The sequence below is a fragment of the Cryptomeria japonica genome, chromosome 8 (genome assembly GCF_030272615.1).
Source record: "Cryptomeria japonica chromosome 8, Sugi_1.0, whole genome shotgun sequence".
Classification (NCBI taxonomy): Eukaryota; Viridiplantae; Streptophyta; class Pinopsida; order Cupressales; family Cupressaceae; genus Cryptomeria; species Cryptomeria japonica.
The window spans coordinates 587,191,912-587,204,393 of record NC_081412.1 but is presented as its reverse complement, the minus strand read 5'-3'; positions in this window follow the sequence as shown (position 1 = coordinate 587,204,393).

Here is a 12,482-nt window from a genome sequence, read left to right as displayed (position 1 = left end):
AGGGGACGAATGAAGAGATCTAGGGGAAGGTACTTGGAGTGCTCAGATTCTGTTGAGGCCAACCATCTGTGAGGGAGAGAGTTCATCATAGCTCTCTACGATCCCATTTTGTGTTAGTTGTATTGTATGATGATGTCGACACCTTTGGGTGATTTTGTAGCCATATGATTATTGTCATCATTGTATCATGACACAGACATATATATATGAGATGATCCATCCTTGCAGTAGCTATATGCATGTGTTGTATGTGATGGTTATGATTCTATTATGATTTGATTTTTTATGATGTTGCATTGTTATGTACACATGTGTTATAATGATACTTATGATGCTTATGATATGGATGAAAATATGTACATGATGAAATACAATATATTTTTGTTCTTTTGTGGATTTATATGTACTCTATGCATGATGCAAATGTGATATGTGCTAAATGCAGATGGATGTATGCTTATCATTTATTTACATGATGAGATGCATAATGTATATTTTTGTCATTTTATATTTTATATGAGAATGCAAATGCTTATATTATATGCTAATCAATGGTGTGTGCATTATGTGATGCTATCATGATGTCTATATGCATGTGTATGATATGCTAATCATATAATGATGCAGGTGAAAGCTATATGAAATGTAGATTTTTTTGGTGTGTCATTATACTCAGTCATATGATAATAGGCTACATGGACTCAAGAAGGGAAAATGGAGGAGAAACAAAAAAAAGGGGGATGGAAGGTATAAGATATGGAGGTGAAAGAGCTTCTTGTTCTATTATCATCGTTGAGCTTTATTATGGTAAATAGGTTATGACCATCTAGGTATATGTTTGACCAAGAAATCCATTGTACTTATTTGAATGGAGATCAGATAGTCACAAACAAGGAATGCCCCAGTTCATACTAGACTCACAACATCCTCATATCCTTGGATGAGCCATGGCATTACTAAGTCAATAGCTCATCCTCACCTTTCTAGTCAAAGGCATCATGGAGACAAAATCTCTAGTCAGAGACATCTCAGAAAAGCTAAAAGACATGTCACGAAAACATAAAATCAAAATAAAACCAAGACTTGACACCAACATTAAATTAAATCCTCAAATATTTGTGTTTCTTGCCACATATGTTAACATGTTTGACCTGGTCATGTAATGGTGGGAAAATGGTGAGTGATAGATCAAGAGGAAAACTACCCTTTCCCTCAAAGAGAAATGAAAGCTTCACTATTGATTATCCTTCAAGCACTTTTCACCATTACATTAGGAAGGGGGAGAAGATAATTCACTAGATTCAATCTCTCCACACAAAGATGGTAGATTGAATTCTAAATGAATTGGGAATGCTAAGTTGATCTCCTCTTCCTTGTTTGAAATGGAAAGGAAATGATTGAATAATGTAGTGCAAAAGTGACAAAGAATTGATTATAACTTGAGATTGGAATATTGGATGAAGCTGTGCACCTGGATCTGGCAGTAAAATGTTGAGATGAAGTCACCCTGCAAATTTGAGGAAAAGTTGCTCGGACCGTGGCTAGAATGTACACGGTCCTCTGAAAAATTTGCAAAATGAAAAGGGTTTTTCTGCCCTTGCAAATGAAGCCTGAATCCGAAAGTACATCTACGCACCTACAACCTACACATAGAAAAGAGAGGAAAATGGGATGGGATTGGGTGTTTTCCTTTAGGTCAAACCTCAATTTTGGAATTAACCAAGTAATAAAAGAAAGTACTCGCAAGTAGATGTAAATGAAAGACTGAATTGTAAATCACTTCAAGGGAGGTTGTAGTAGCAATGTTGATATAAATGTTTGTGTGGAATTGTATGTTAAAATCAATCTCCTCTTCAATGGTTGAATCCTTAACTTGAATGCAACACCTAGCCTTGAAGGGAGACTTGATAATTCTACATGTTGGAAAAGAATGCTTGAATGCTCTTGAATGCTTGATCGCTTGTACCTACTCCAGTCTTATCCAACTTCTACCTATTGAACTTATGAAAATGAGAGAGTGAATTCCCCCTTAAATACATGTTGGGTGGATTTGAATTTCATCATAGGATGAGATTAGGGGAGTTTCCTGCCTGAGGTACAACCCACAATGCATGCTCTAGGAAGGGTCCTGCCCTAAAATAGGGTAGGGATAGGGGTGACACGCCCCTGTCCTAGGAGGAAAAGGGCACCACGCCCCTATCCAAGAGGAGAAAGTGGTGCCATGCCCCTATCCCACCCCTTTCTCTAGGCAGAATGCGGTCTGGGTGATGCAGAGGCCAAGGAAGAAGTTGTTTCTGCAAGCCAAGAAATCTTCGGTCTTTGATTGGGCTAGAGGATTTGAGTTTGCATATGTGAGGACCCTAATGCAATAAAAAATTGCTAGGGTTGCAATTTTGTGACACTACAAGTCACAATATTGTTTTCCTGATAAAGGACAGATAATGCTAAATAAAACCTTTTTGTTGCCAAAGTTTGTTGAAAGATTTAATTTGTTGAAAGCCCACTGTTGATTGCATCTCATCTTAAATTAACTGAATTTGTGAAACTGATACTTTTCTTGTGAAGAAGAACAAAACTTTATTAAGGATTGACGATGCAAATGTCCTTTTATTATGGATTATGCATGAATAGAAGGAGGTATGAAAAGATGATGCTCCTCAAAACATGCGATGCTCACGGTACCACTTCCATCACTAGATTTAGGATTTTGCCTTAGTTATAGATTGGATTTGATTTATTATGGAAGGAAAGGTTGAAGAAGGGGTTTATTATGAATGGCTAACAAATCTTAGGTAGATCAACAACAAGCCATGATGGGAATGGGTAAATTTATTATGGGATGGTAGGTTGTGAGTGTGTGCAAAGTAAAAGGGTGAGATTGAATCCTGAAGGAGGAAGGAGTAAAGTCTCTACACATGGTGTCGGTAACCCGATTTTCACCATGGTGTTTGCCCAGGGCACTACTGAAGTGGTTTTCACCATTGGATGAATTTATTTCTCTTTACTTTTTTTTATTTTTCAATTTTTTTTGTGTCACAAGGCGCCTATTTGCCAGGTTTTCACAATGTAACGAATTGTTATATTTTTATTTTTTTTTGTATTTTTGACATTTATTTTAAATTTTTTTATATTTTTGACATTTTTTTTTGTATATTTGACTTTTTAAATTTTTTTTGTATTTTTGATATTGGGATACTCAGAAAAACTATGCATAAAACATGTGAAGGTGCATGTTGTTGATAGGATCCTCTAAAGGTTCTCCATCTAGTGTTGAGACAAGATATGCACCTGATCCAAAGACTGTTGTGATGACAGAAGCGTCAAGCCAATTTGGTTTGAACTTACCCTTCCTTTCTCTCTTGCTGATTCTTAAGATTTTATCTGAGAACTAAGTCACCTACCTCAAATGTGTGAGGCTTTACGTTATGATTGTAGCTTCTACTCATTCTTTATTGATATGCTTTGAGATGATTGTAAGAAGTTTGTCTATGCTCATCCAATAATTCCAAATCTTGTAAGCGGGAGACCTTGTAATCTTCATCATTGATTAGATTGTGCAAAGAGACTCATAGGGATGTTAGCTCTACCTCAATAGGAAAGATATATTTGGTACCATAAATAAGTGAATAAGGTGTAGCTCCAGTAGGTATGTGAACACTTGTGTTGTAGGCCCAAAGTGCAGGGTTGAGTTGGATATGATAGTTACAGCCAACATCATCAACTGTCTTTTTAAGGATTTTGAGGATAGTTTTGTTAGACGGATCAACTTGACCATCACCTTGAGGGTAATATGGGGTGGAAAAGTGATGATGGATATGAAAATGATCACAAAGCTCATGAACATACTGATTCTTGAATGGACACCCATTGTATGTGACAATGGAAAGAGGAACACCGTATTGGCATTTGAATGATATAATTAAGGATAAAAGTTGCGATCTACTTTCTGGTGACGTGGGTGAGAGGAACTACTTCAATCCATTTCATAAACTATTTTGTGGTGGTAATAATGAATTTATGGTCATTGAAAGAGGGAGGGTGAATCTTATTGACGAGGTTGAGACCCCACTGACAAAAGGGCCATGGAGTGGGAATCGGTTGAAGTTCCTGATCTGGTGCATGAATGAGGTCTCTGTGAATCTAACATTGCTTACACTTTCTGACAAACTAATATGAGTCTTTTTCCATAGTAGGCCAGTAGTATGCGGTCCTTATCAACTTTTTGGCTAAGGTTGGACCACTAGAGTGAGCACCACATATACCTTCATGAACCTCACATAATGCAATTCGAGCTTTATCACTTTCTAAACATCTAAGAAGAGTACCATCTAGACACCGACGATAAAGGGTATCGGTAAAATGACATATCAGGAGGATTAATGAATGAATGTACAACTTTGATTGTTGAAAAGGTCATATGGAAGGATATTATCATGGAGGTAAGTGAAAATGGAACTGTACCAAGGGGAATCAGGACCAACTACACATATCATTTCGGAAAGAGTCATATGAGGGAATGAAAAGATTATCCACAAAGAACTCATAGCAGGTCTCATTTTGAGGTATATCAATCAAGGAAGCAATGATAGCCATGGCATCTATAGCTCGATTATTATCCCTTGAAATCTGTTCAAAGATTATTTGTGTGAAATATTGCTTAAAATCATCCACCATTTTCTTGTAAGGAATTAAATTTTCACCTTTAGTCTGATAATAATCGTTTTCTTGATGAATCACAAGTTGAGAGTCCCCAAAAACATGAAGTTTTGGGATCTTCCACTGAACTGTGATCCATAGTCCTGGTGTTAATGCTTCATACTCTATTATGTTAATCGTGCAAGAGAATGAAAATCAATGACTTAGGAATTGTGGTGTTATGAAAAGGATACCAACTCTTGTGCCATACTGCATGTATGAACCATCAAAATATAATTGCCAAGGCCTTGCATTTGTCACAATAAGAATGGATTCATCCAGGAATTCCAAGATAATGGGAGTGTCATCAATCATAGGTGCATCTGCCAGCTGATCTGCAATAGCTTGTCCTTTAATTGCTTTTCTATCCACATATTCAATGTCGAAATCACTCAAGATCATAACCCATTTAGCTAATCTGCTAGTGAGTGTCGCTTTATTGAGAAGGTGGATCTATCCTTGCAATGATCTTTGTTTTATGAGTTAGCATGTAATGACATCATTTTTGCGAGGCAAAAACTACAGTAAGACATGCATGCTCAATCGGTGTGTAGTTAATCTCATAACCAACCAAAGTGTGACTGATATAGTATACTTATCTTTCCTTACCTTCATTGTCTTGTTGCCCCAGTAGTGCCCCTAGTGATATTTATGTAGCTGATATGTAAAGTAGTAGGGGTTTTTCTAGAATAGGTGGCATCAATACTAGTGGATTCAAAAGAATCATTGAGAATTTGAAAATCTTGTTGACACTCATCATCCCATTTGAACTTGATGTTTTTGTGAAATAAATCCTAAAAAGGATGACATTTATCTGCAAGTTGTGCAATAAATCTTCGTATTGATTGGAGTCCTCCTTGTAGAGACTGAAGTTGACTAATATTCTTTGGTGGTGGAATCTCTAATATAGATCTAACTTTCACTCGATCTTCTTAAATTCCTCTTTGTGCCAAGACAATGTATCCTAGGTGTTGGGACTAAAAAATTCATACCTAATTTTTGAGGTCCCATGTAAGTTTTGCCCATCTACACTCAGTTTTGCCTTGTTTGGACAAGCCTAAGTTGCCATGTTTGAGGGCTTGTAGTTTTGAGCCATTTGATTGTCATGTAAAATACTTTTAGACGCTCATTGTATGCCTTTTGGAGATGCCCCGATTCCATTCCCATCCCCCTATGATCAGGTTTGATGTGTTTTGAAATCTCCTTTGGAGGGCTTGAAGTTAGGTCTACATGCTACTCATGTTTCCACTTTTCAGAGTAGCCTACATTGATCAAGTATAAATTTGTGCTAGCTAAATGGCATGCCAAATAGAGAGTTGTATGTGATTCTCTGCAATGTTTTGAATGCCTATGTCAAGTGTCTTAACTTGATGAATCCATTTGATCAATTTCCCAAGCCAATTCCATTTGCAAAAAGTTCAGTTCTGCAACTAAACATTGTCAAACAGTAGTCAGGAGCCCACTTTGAAAAATTTCAATTCATGTCGAGTTGACCTGCATTCCAAATTAATTATACCCCATGATTCTCTATAAGATTGTCTACCATGTCCCTAGTTTGTAGTCCCCCAACTATTCATTTGACCCATTTTTGAAGCCCATTCCAAATGCAACTTTTTAGGGTTTCCCAGTGTCAGCAGTTCAGTTAATCGAAGAAGAAGACTTTGAGGGTGAGTAATTTGTATGTGTGACCTAATCAGGTCAAACCATCTTTCACATGTGTTTAGGGTGTATTCGTCTACTAGTGCGCCAAGTGGTGGCTCATTAAGTGGTGATTTGATAGTTTTTCAAATTAGGTTTCAGAGGCTACTCAGGTTGATCCAGCAGGTTCAAGCTCACATAAGCATGAGTAGGAAACTTTGACCATTAATAACTTTTGACTCAGATGTCATCTTGATGATTTGTAAGTTGCTCCAAATTCTATGTTTTGCAATCTATCAATGTTCCATATCTCAGGACTTGGTTGGGTGTTTCAATCAGTTTTTAAGGGCAGTTCCAGAGGCTACTTAGGTGTTTTTGGCCAAAAGTCAGTTGCGAAGAGGTCAAAAAATGAGAATCTCGAGCTAGCATTTTCATATCCTGGGCATATCCAGTCAGCATATCAGAGCATTTCGGCCTAGTCAGTTATTCAAAAATGAAAAAAATTAAGCTGGGCCCACTTTGGGGCCCGACAAAGAATGACAGATAAGGTGACTATTATCACTTAAATACTAAAATATTTATTATTTTTAATCTTATTGATTAAAATAAAATTATATTTACATAGGGGTGATATATGTTTCATTTTAAATCATATATTATTTAAAAGTTTATGCCCCGGGATAAATTTTATAAGGGCAAGCAAAGAAGTGAGTTACCCCGGGGGTAAAAATTTACATGCCAGAGGAGCCCTGGGGTAGTTCTCGAAGCAAGGATCAAAGTGCAAGAAGTTTCCCTAGGGGTATTTGGAGCCCATTTTTTAGGGCCCCAAGGTAACTCAGGAAGGCCAAAATTAAGGCCCAAGGTAACTTAGAAGTTTGATGGAGGAAGCAAAAAATTGCCCTAAGGTACTTTTGGGGGTCAGTTTGGAGCCCCACAGTAACTTTGAGACTTTAAATAAGAACAAATAAGTCACCTCGGGGGTATTTAGAAGGGCCAAAGTGAAGGCCTGGGGGGAAGGATTCTCGGTGAAACGTCGAGGATTAAGTTGCCTCGGGGGAAAAAATATATACTCCAATGATGCCCTAGGGTAACTTTTGTGTCAATTGCTGAAGTAAGTAAATTGTCCTGGGGGTGCAAAGATGAAACAAAGACAAGGATCGAGATAACAAATAAATCAAAAGAAAAAACAAAAGTGCAGCTCGCATGAATGCAACAAATTTAGCGCAAGAGGAAATGAACGTGCTTTGTGTGATGGAGATGATTAGAGTTTCTATGGAACCCACATAGGAGATTGACGCAGGCATATTGTGAAATGAGAGGCATGGTGGGAGGCAACATTGATGAGATTTGTAGGTTTCAAAGGATACCAATCCATTGCCAAATTTTGTTGTTTGATAAAGAGATGATTGCAAGATTATTGTAGGGGAATTTTGGCAAACACTATGGAGTGTCTATTGGAGCATTTGTGCAGAACCCATCATGCAATCACTCTTACATCATTACGCAATCAACAATTTATCTTTACGCAATCGCCCTGTTCTCATCACGCATTCGCAGGGAAAATTGTTGTTTTATTGTTTCTAGTCTCATATCCTTTATGTTCTCTGATCTGTTTAATTCTGTCTAAAATTGAGTAAATCTAGAAATGGATTATTTATATTGTATGATTTGATTATAATATTTTATGGCATGTAAGGTACAATTTAGGATTTCAGGTGCCAAAAAGACAAAGGAACAAAGGAGACAGGCCAGACGATATCAAAGAATCCTCAAAGTAGAAAAACAAAAACAAGATTGAGAAGACCAACTAGCCATCGAAAGATAAAATAGCTTAGTGCTCTCATATCGGGTTAAATATGATTTAATTAACATTGAATGGATGATGAGAGATCTAGCTAGGGCTTCACAATTTGTTTTGCAGGTTTTTGATCAAGTTTAATTTCTTTTTTTTTTGTGTGTGTTCTTTGCCTGTGTGTCACACAATCACTCTATTATTGTCACATGATCGATCTATTAGGGTCACACAATCAACCTATTATTATCATGCATTCGACCTGACAGAATTCCGCAATCGCTTATCCAGGGTCATGCAATCGGGCAGTTATCATCACGCATTCGCCTCTATCAATTTTTGAATCTCTGTTTTCTATTGATTTGATTTTACTGCTAATCATTTCTTTGCATCTTGTGGCAAATTTACATAAAGGATCGAATTAGTATTAGATCAATTGCACTAATAATCTCACACTTCATCTTTTGGTGCTTAAAATCAACAATGGTTAAAATAGACATGCATGCATAATCTCACACTTCATCTTTTCGTGCTTAAAATTAACATTGGTTAAAATTGACATGCATGTATAACACTTCGATTTGGGCTTAAAATCAACAATGGTTAAAATGGACATGCATGCCTTCATATTTCAATTTGGTGTTTAAAATGAGCATGCACATGCATATTCAACACCTCAGTTTGGGCTTTAAAATGAACGTGAATCAAGCTGCATTAGATTAAATCACATTTGATTTTCTTAAAGGAAAGAAATTTTATTGTGTTTGGGGTGGACCTACTGTTGCATTAAATAACTTTCCACCTGCCTTCGGGGTCTTGGGAGAAAGGAATGAGGTGACAATGACATCCAATTTTATTTTATTCCATGTAGAGTGGGGTATCTTTGACTTAGGATTTCATCGCCCCACAGAGGTACTTTGAATTGGGATGCGTTGGGGATATCATCTCTCCCAACGTACTCTCGAGCAATTTTTTCGAGCCGCTATATAAATATACTAGTTGGGAAGCTAGAGTGTTAAGTGAATTCGACGTGTGTGGGGGCCTTCCCTGCACTAATAAGTTCAACTAAAGTCTTAAGTGGCTTTCTCTGAGAATTCATCATTGGATCGAGACCCCTCAAAATTTTACAATAAGAACCAACTTAGTAGCCCAAAATCATACATTCAATGATTCTGGAGTGCAGATCGTACCCCATAGATACCCCTCATGTACCTTGCATTATGAGACAAAAATCCCTCAGTGATAAGATCTTTGGATCTTCAAGGTAAGAGAGACTGGCATGCCCGAGAAGTGTGTGTTGTGGAGTGGAGCTAGTGCTGCCAGACACTCTCTCTATCTGTCTGTCTTATTTCGGTATTTTGTTGTGGGGGCCTCATTGAATGGTGTCCACTAACTAGCCTAAGATTGTATTATGTGTCTTTATATGTATCATTGTATCAGACCAATATTGAGTAGGTTCTTTGGGCTATTTCGGGCCCTATCCTTCATATCTCTGAATTCTCTGAGATTGTTTGAAAAACTAGTTTAGTCAGCTATATCTACCTCCAAGCAATTATTCTTAGACTTGGAAAACCACAAAACTTTTCCTACACACAGAATTACTGAAAACAAAGTCCATTTTAGAACATTAGACGGTCCAGCAAACTCAAAGTTATACACACTTGTGACCATAGGAAGTCTTTGCATAGTCCTCATTTACATCCTTACTATCATCCTTCATCCTTGCATAAGTCCTCATTTACATCATCCTTAGTCCTTGCATAGTCCTCATTCATGTCCTTACTATCGTCCTTCATCCTTGCATAAGTCCTCATTTACATCATCTTTAGTCCTTGCATAAGTCGTCATTTACATCATCCTTAGTCCTTGCAGAGTCCTCATTTACATCCTCATTATCATCCTTATATATGTCTTCATCTAGACCTCATATACATTTGTCCTAGTCCGTCGTCATTTGCATAGATTGTCTTACCAAGTCATAGCATGCATCGTAATGGGTCTACCAGGTGATGGTTTGCTCCCTTTCGAGCAACCTAATCTAGTGCCAAATGATGGTCAATGAGAAATCATTAAAGGTCTAGCTAACTTAGCCTGGAGCTCAAAGAGAAATGCACCCTAGTATATAGGAGTCGAGTATGAGATAAATATCGAGTATAAAATTGCCCATAGGATTGATAGAGAAATTCTTGGAGAGCGTCTAAGAGAAGACATGGAAAAACTTGCATTACAGAAATCCTAAAATACTCAACAAGTCTCACGTCAAAATCCCCAATAGAGAGTCTAGTCCAGTTTTGTATACCTCATACCTACGTCTAGAGTCCAAAATTAGTTGTCATCTTGCATAAAACCACAAGGTCACAAAAGGCAAAAGGTATAATGGACCCAAACAATGACCAGTCTGTAAATCCAACTTGCAATATGGACATATCAACTAATCAACAATCAGTTTCTCAGGAAATGTCTACCCTAAATGAATTACAACAACATTTAACAAAAGAAGAAATTGAGTTAGCTCAACAAGATCCACATGTCCTTACATATGATCTTAAATGCACTTATACATAGTGATAGGGACATATATCTCTCATTTCTATTACAAATGTTAGGTCCAATATGGAAAGGTAATGTACTGAGAGCGGAGGGGTGAATCAATACTTCAAATATTTTCTTCAATAATAACTTTACTGTTAAGCATAAACCGAAAACTGTTGTAACATAATATATTCCTAAAACAAATAAATAACAATCATACATGACTCACTCCATAACACATATATTTTTGTTACACAGAAACTCCTTGTTAGAGAGAAAAACTGTGGTGGGGATGGCACCCACAACTTCACTAGTGCAATAATAAAGGTTGCTCAGTTAGAGCTACATGTTTATCTATTTCTGATAGCTTACCTTGTTAGGAGTATCAAGATCTTTAGATCTACCTTGCTAAAGGATTTTACAACACTTATAATAAATTTTGTACCTGGTTAAAGGCTTTACAATTTATAGACTTTGTTAGAGTCTTTTACCTTGTTAAAGGTGTCTCTTACAACTCAAAATATTACAATCAAAATGTTTCAAAATATCTGCAACTTCACATCTAAAATGTTATAGCAGATTCTATGTGCTCAAAATGAAATCACCTTGCTCATAGCATACCTCGGTAATTGATAAATCAACTTGGTAAACCCATCTGTTTACTCTATTTCTTAACTATTCTCTGAAATCTTTCTCGATGACCTTTGAATATCTATGTCAGGCATAACAGTCACAACACATTGTGCTTTCTCATGATTTTGCCTTTTAGCTTATCTATCACACATACCTTGCTTCACACTCGTATGTTTGATCCTCAATTCATGTTGTATAAATAGATCTCTTGTAACGATGATCTTTTTCATGCTTTGATCTTACAAACATGATTCATCAAATGAATAACCATAAAAATTATTTCATTGGATAGATGTCCTCAAAATCATACAAAATCTTAAGGTGCAATTTCCTATGTGATAACGGTTCCCTGTTCCTCGATCTTGTAACACGTTTCCACATATGTGTCTAGGTTCAATGAATCCAGTAACACGTTTCACTTGGTTCATATTACTCGGTATACCATCTTTCTTGCTCGATAGTCATAGAACGTTACTTGGTAGACAGCTCGGTGTATACTAAACTCTATGACTTCTTTCTTCTATAACCGATTGCTTTGGTGCTTACTGACTGAGTATTTCGGTAGTATTAACTGACTAGAGTATATAGAATGACTTTGGACATAAAACTAAAGACAACTTAGTAAATAGTAACAATCTCCCCTTTTGACATTAGTTTTGAAATATTTGACAAAACTTCTTTCAAAGTCATAACTCAAAAAATCTATATACTTACAAAATTTGACTAAACTGACAATATATACAATTGTCAATAAAATAGTATACTTAGATATACTCCCCTTATGAATATATTGTACATAACTCTAATTATGCATGCACTATGATCAATATTCTATATTCACTGCTCGGTTCACTGCTCGGTGATCACTGCTCCCCCTATCAAAATTATCTAAATACTTGAATATGGTGATTTGCTCGGTATAGTCCTCTTGTATACACTATACTCCCCCTTTTTGACAAACATCAAAACTAGTTACCATTCGGCGGAGGCAACTAGTCAAAAATGGATTTATACTTTGTTCTTACATTGGTGAGAGCGATAGAGAGTGTATCCTTGACACTATCCATGAATGAATTATGAGTTGTAATATCAGCTAACAGTGAAATCAGACCATCTAAAGTGCTTCCCTCTAGCTGAGTGGATAAGGAGGTAGCCTTGTTGATCTGTTCTTGGACGAAGGACAAGTGTGGAA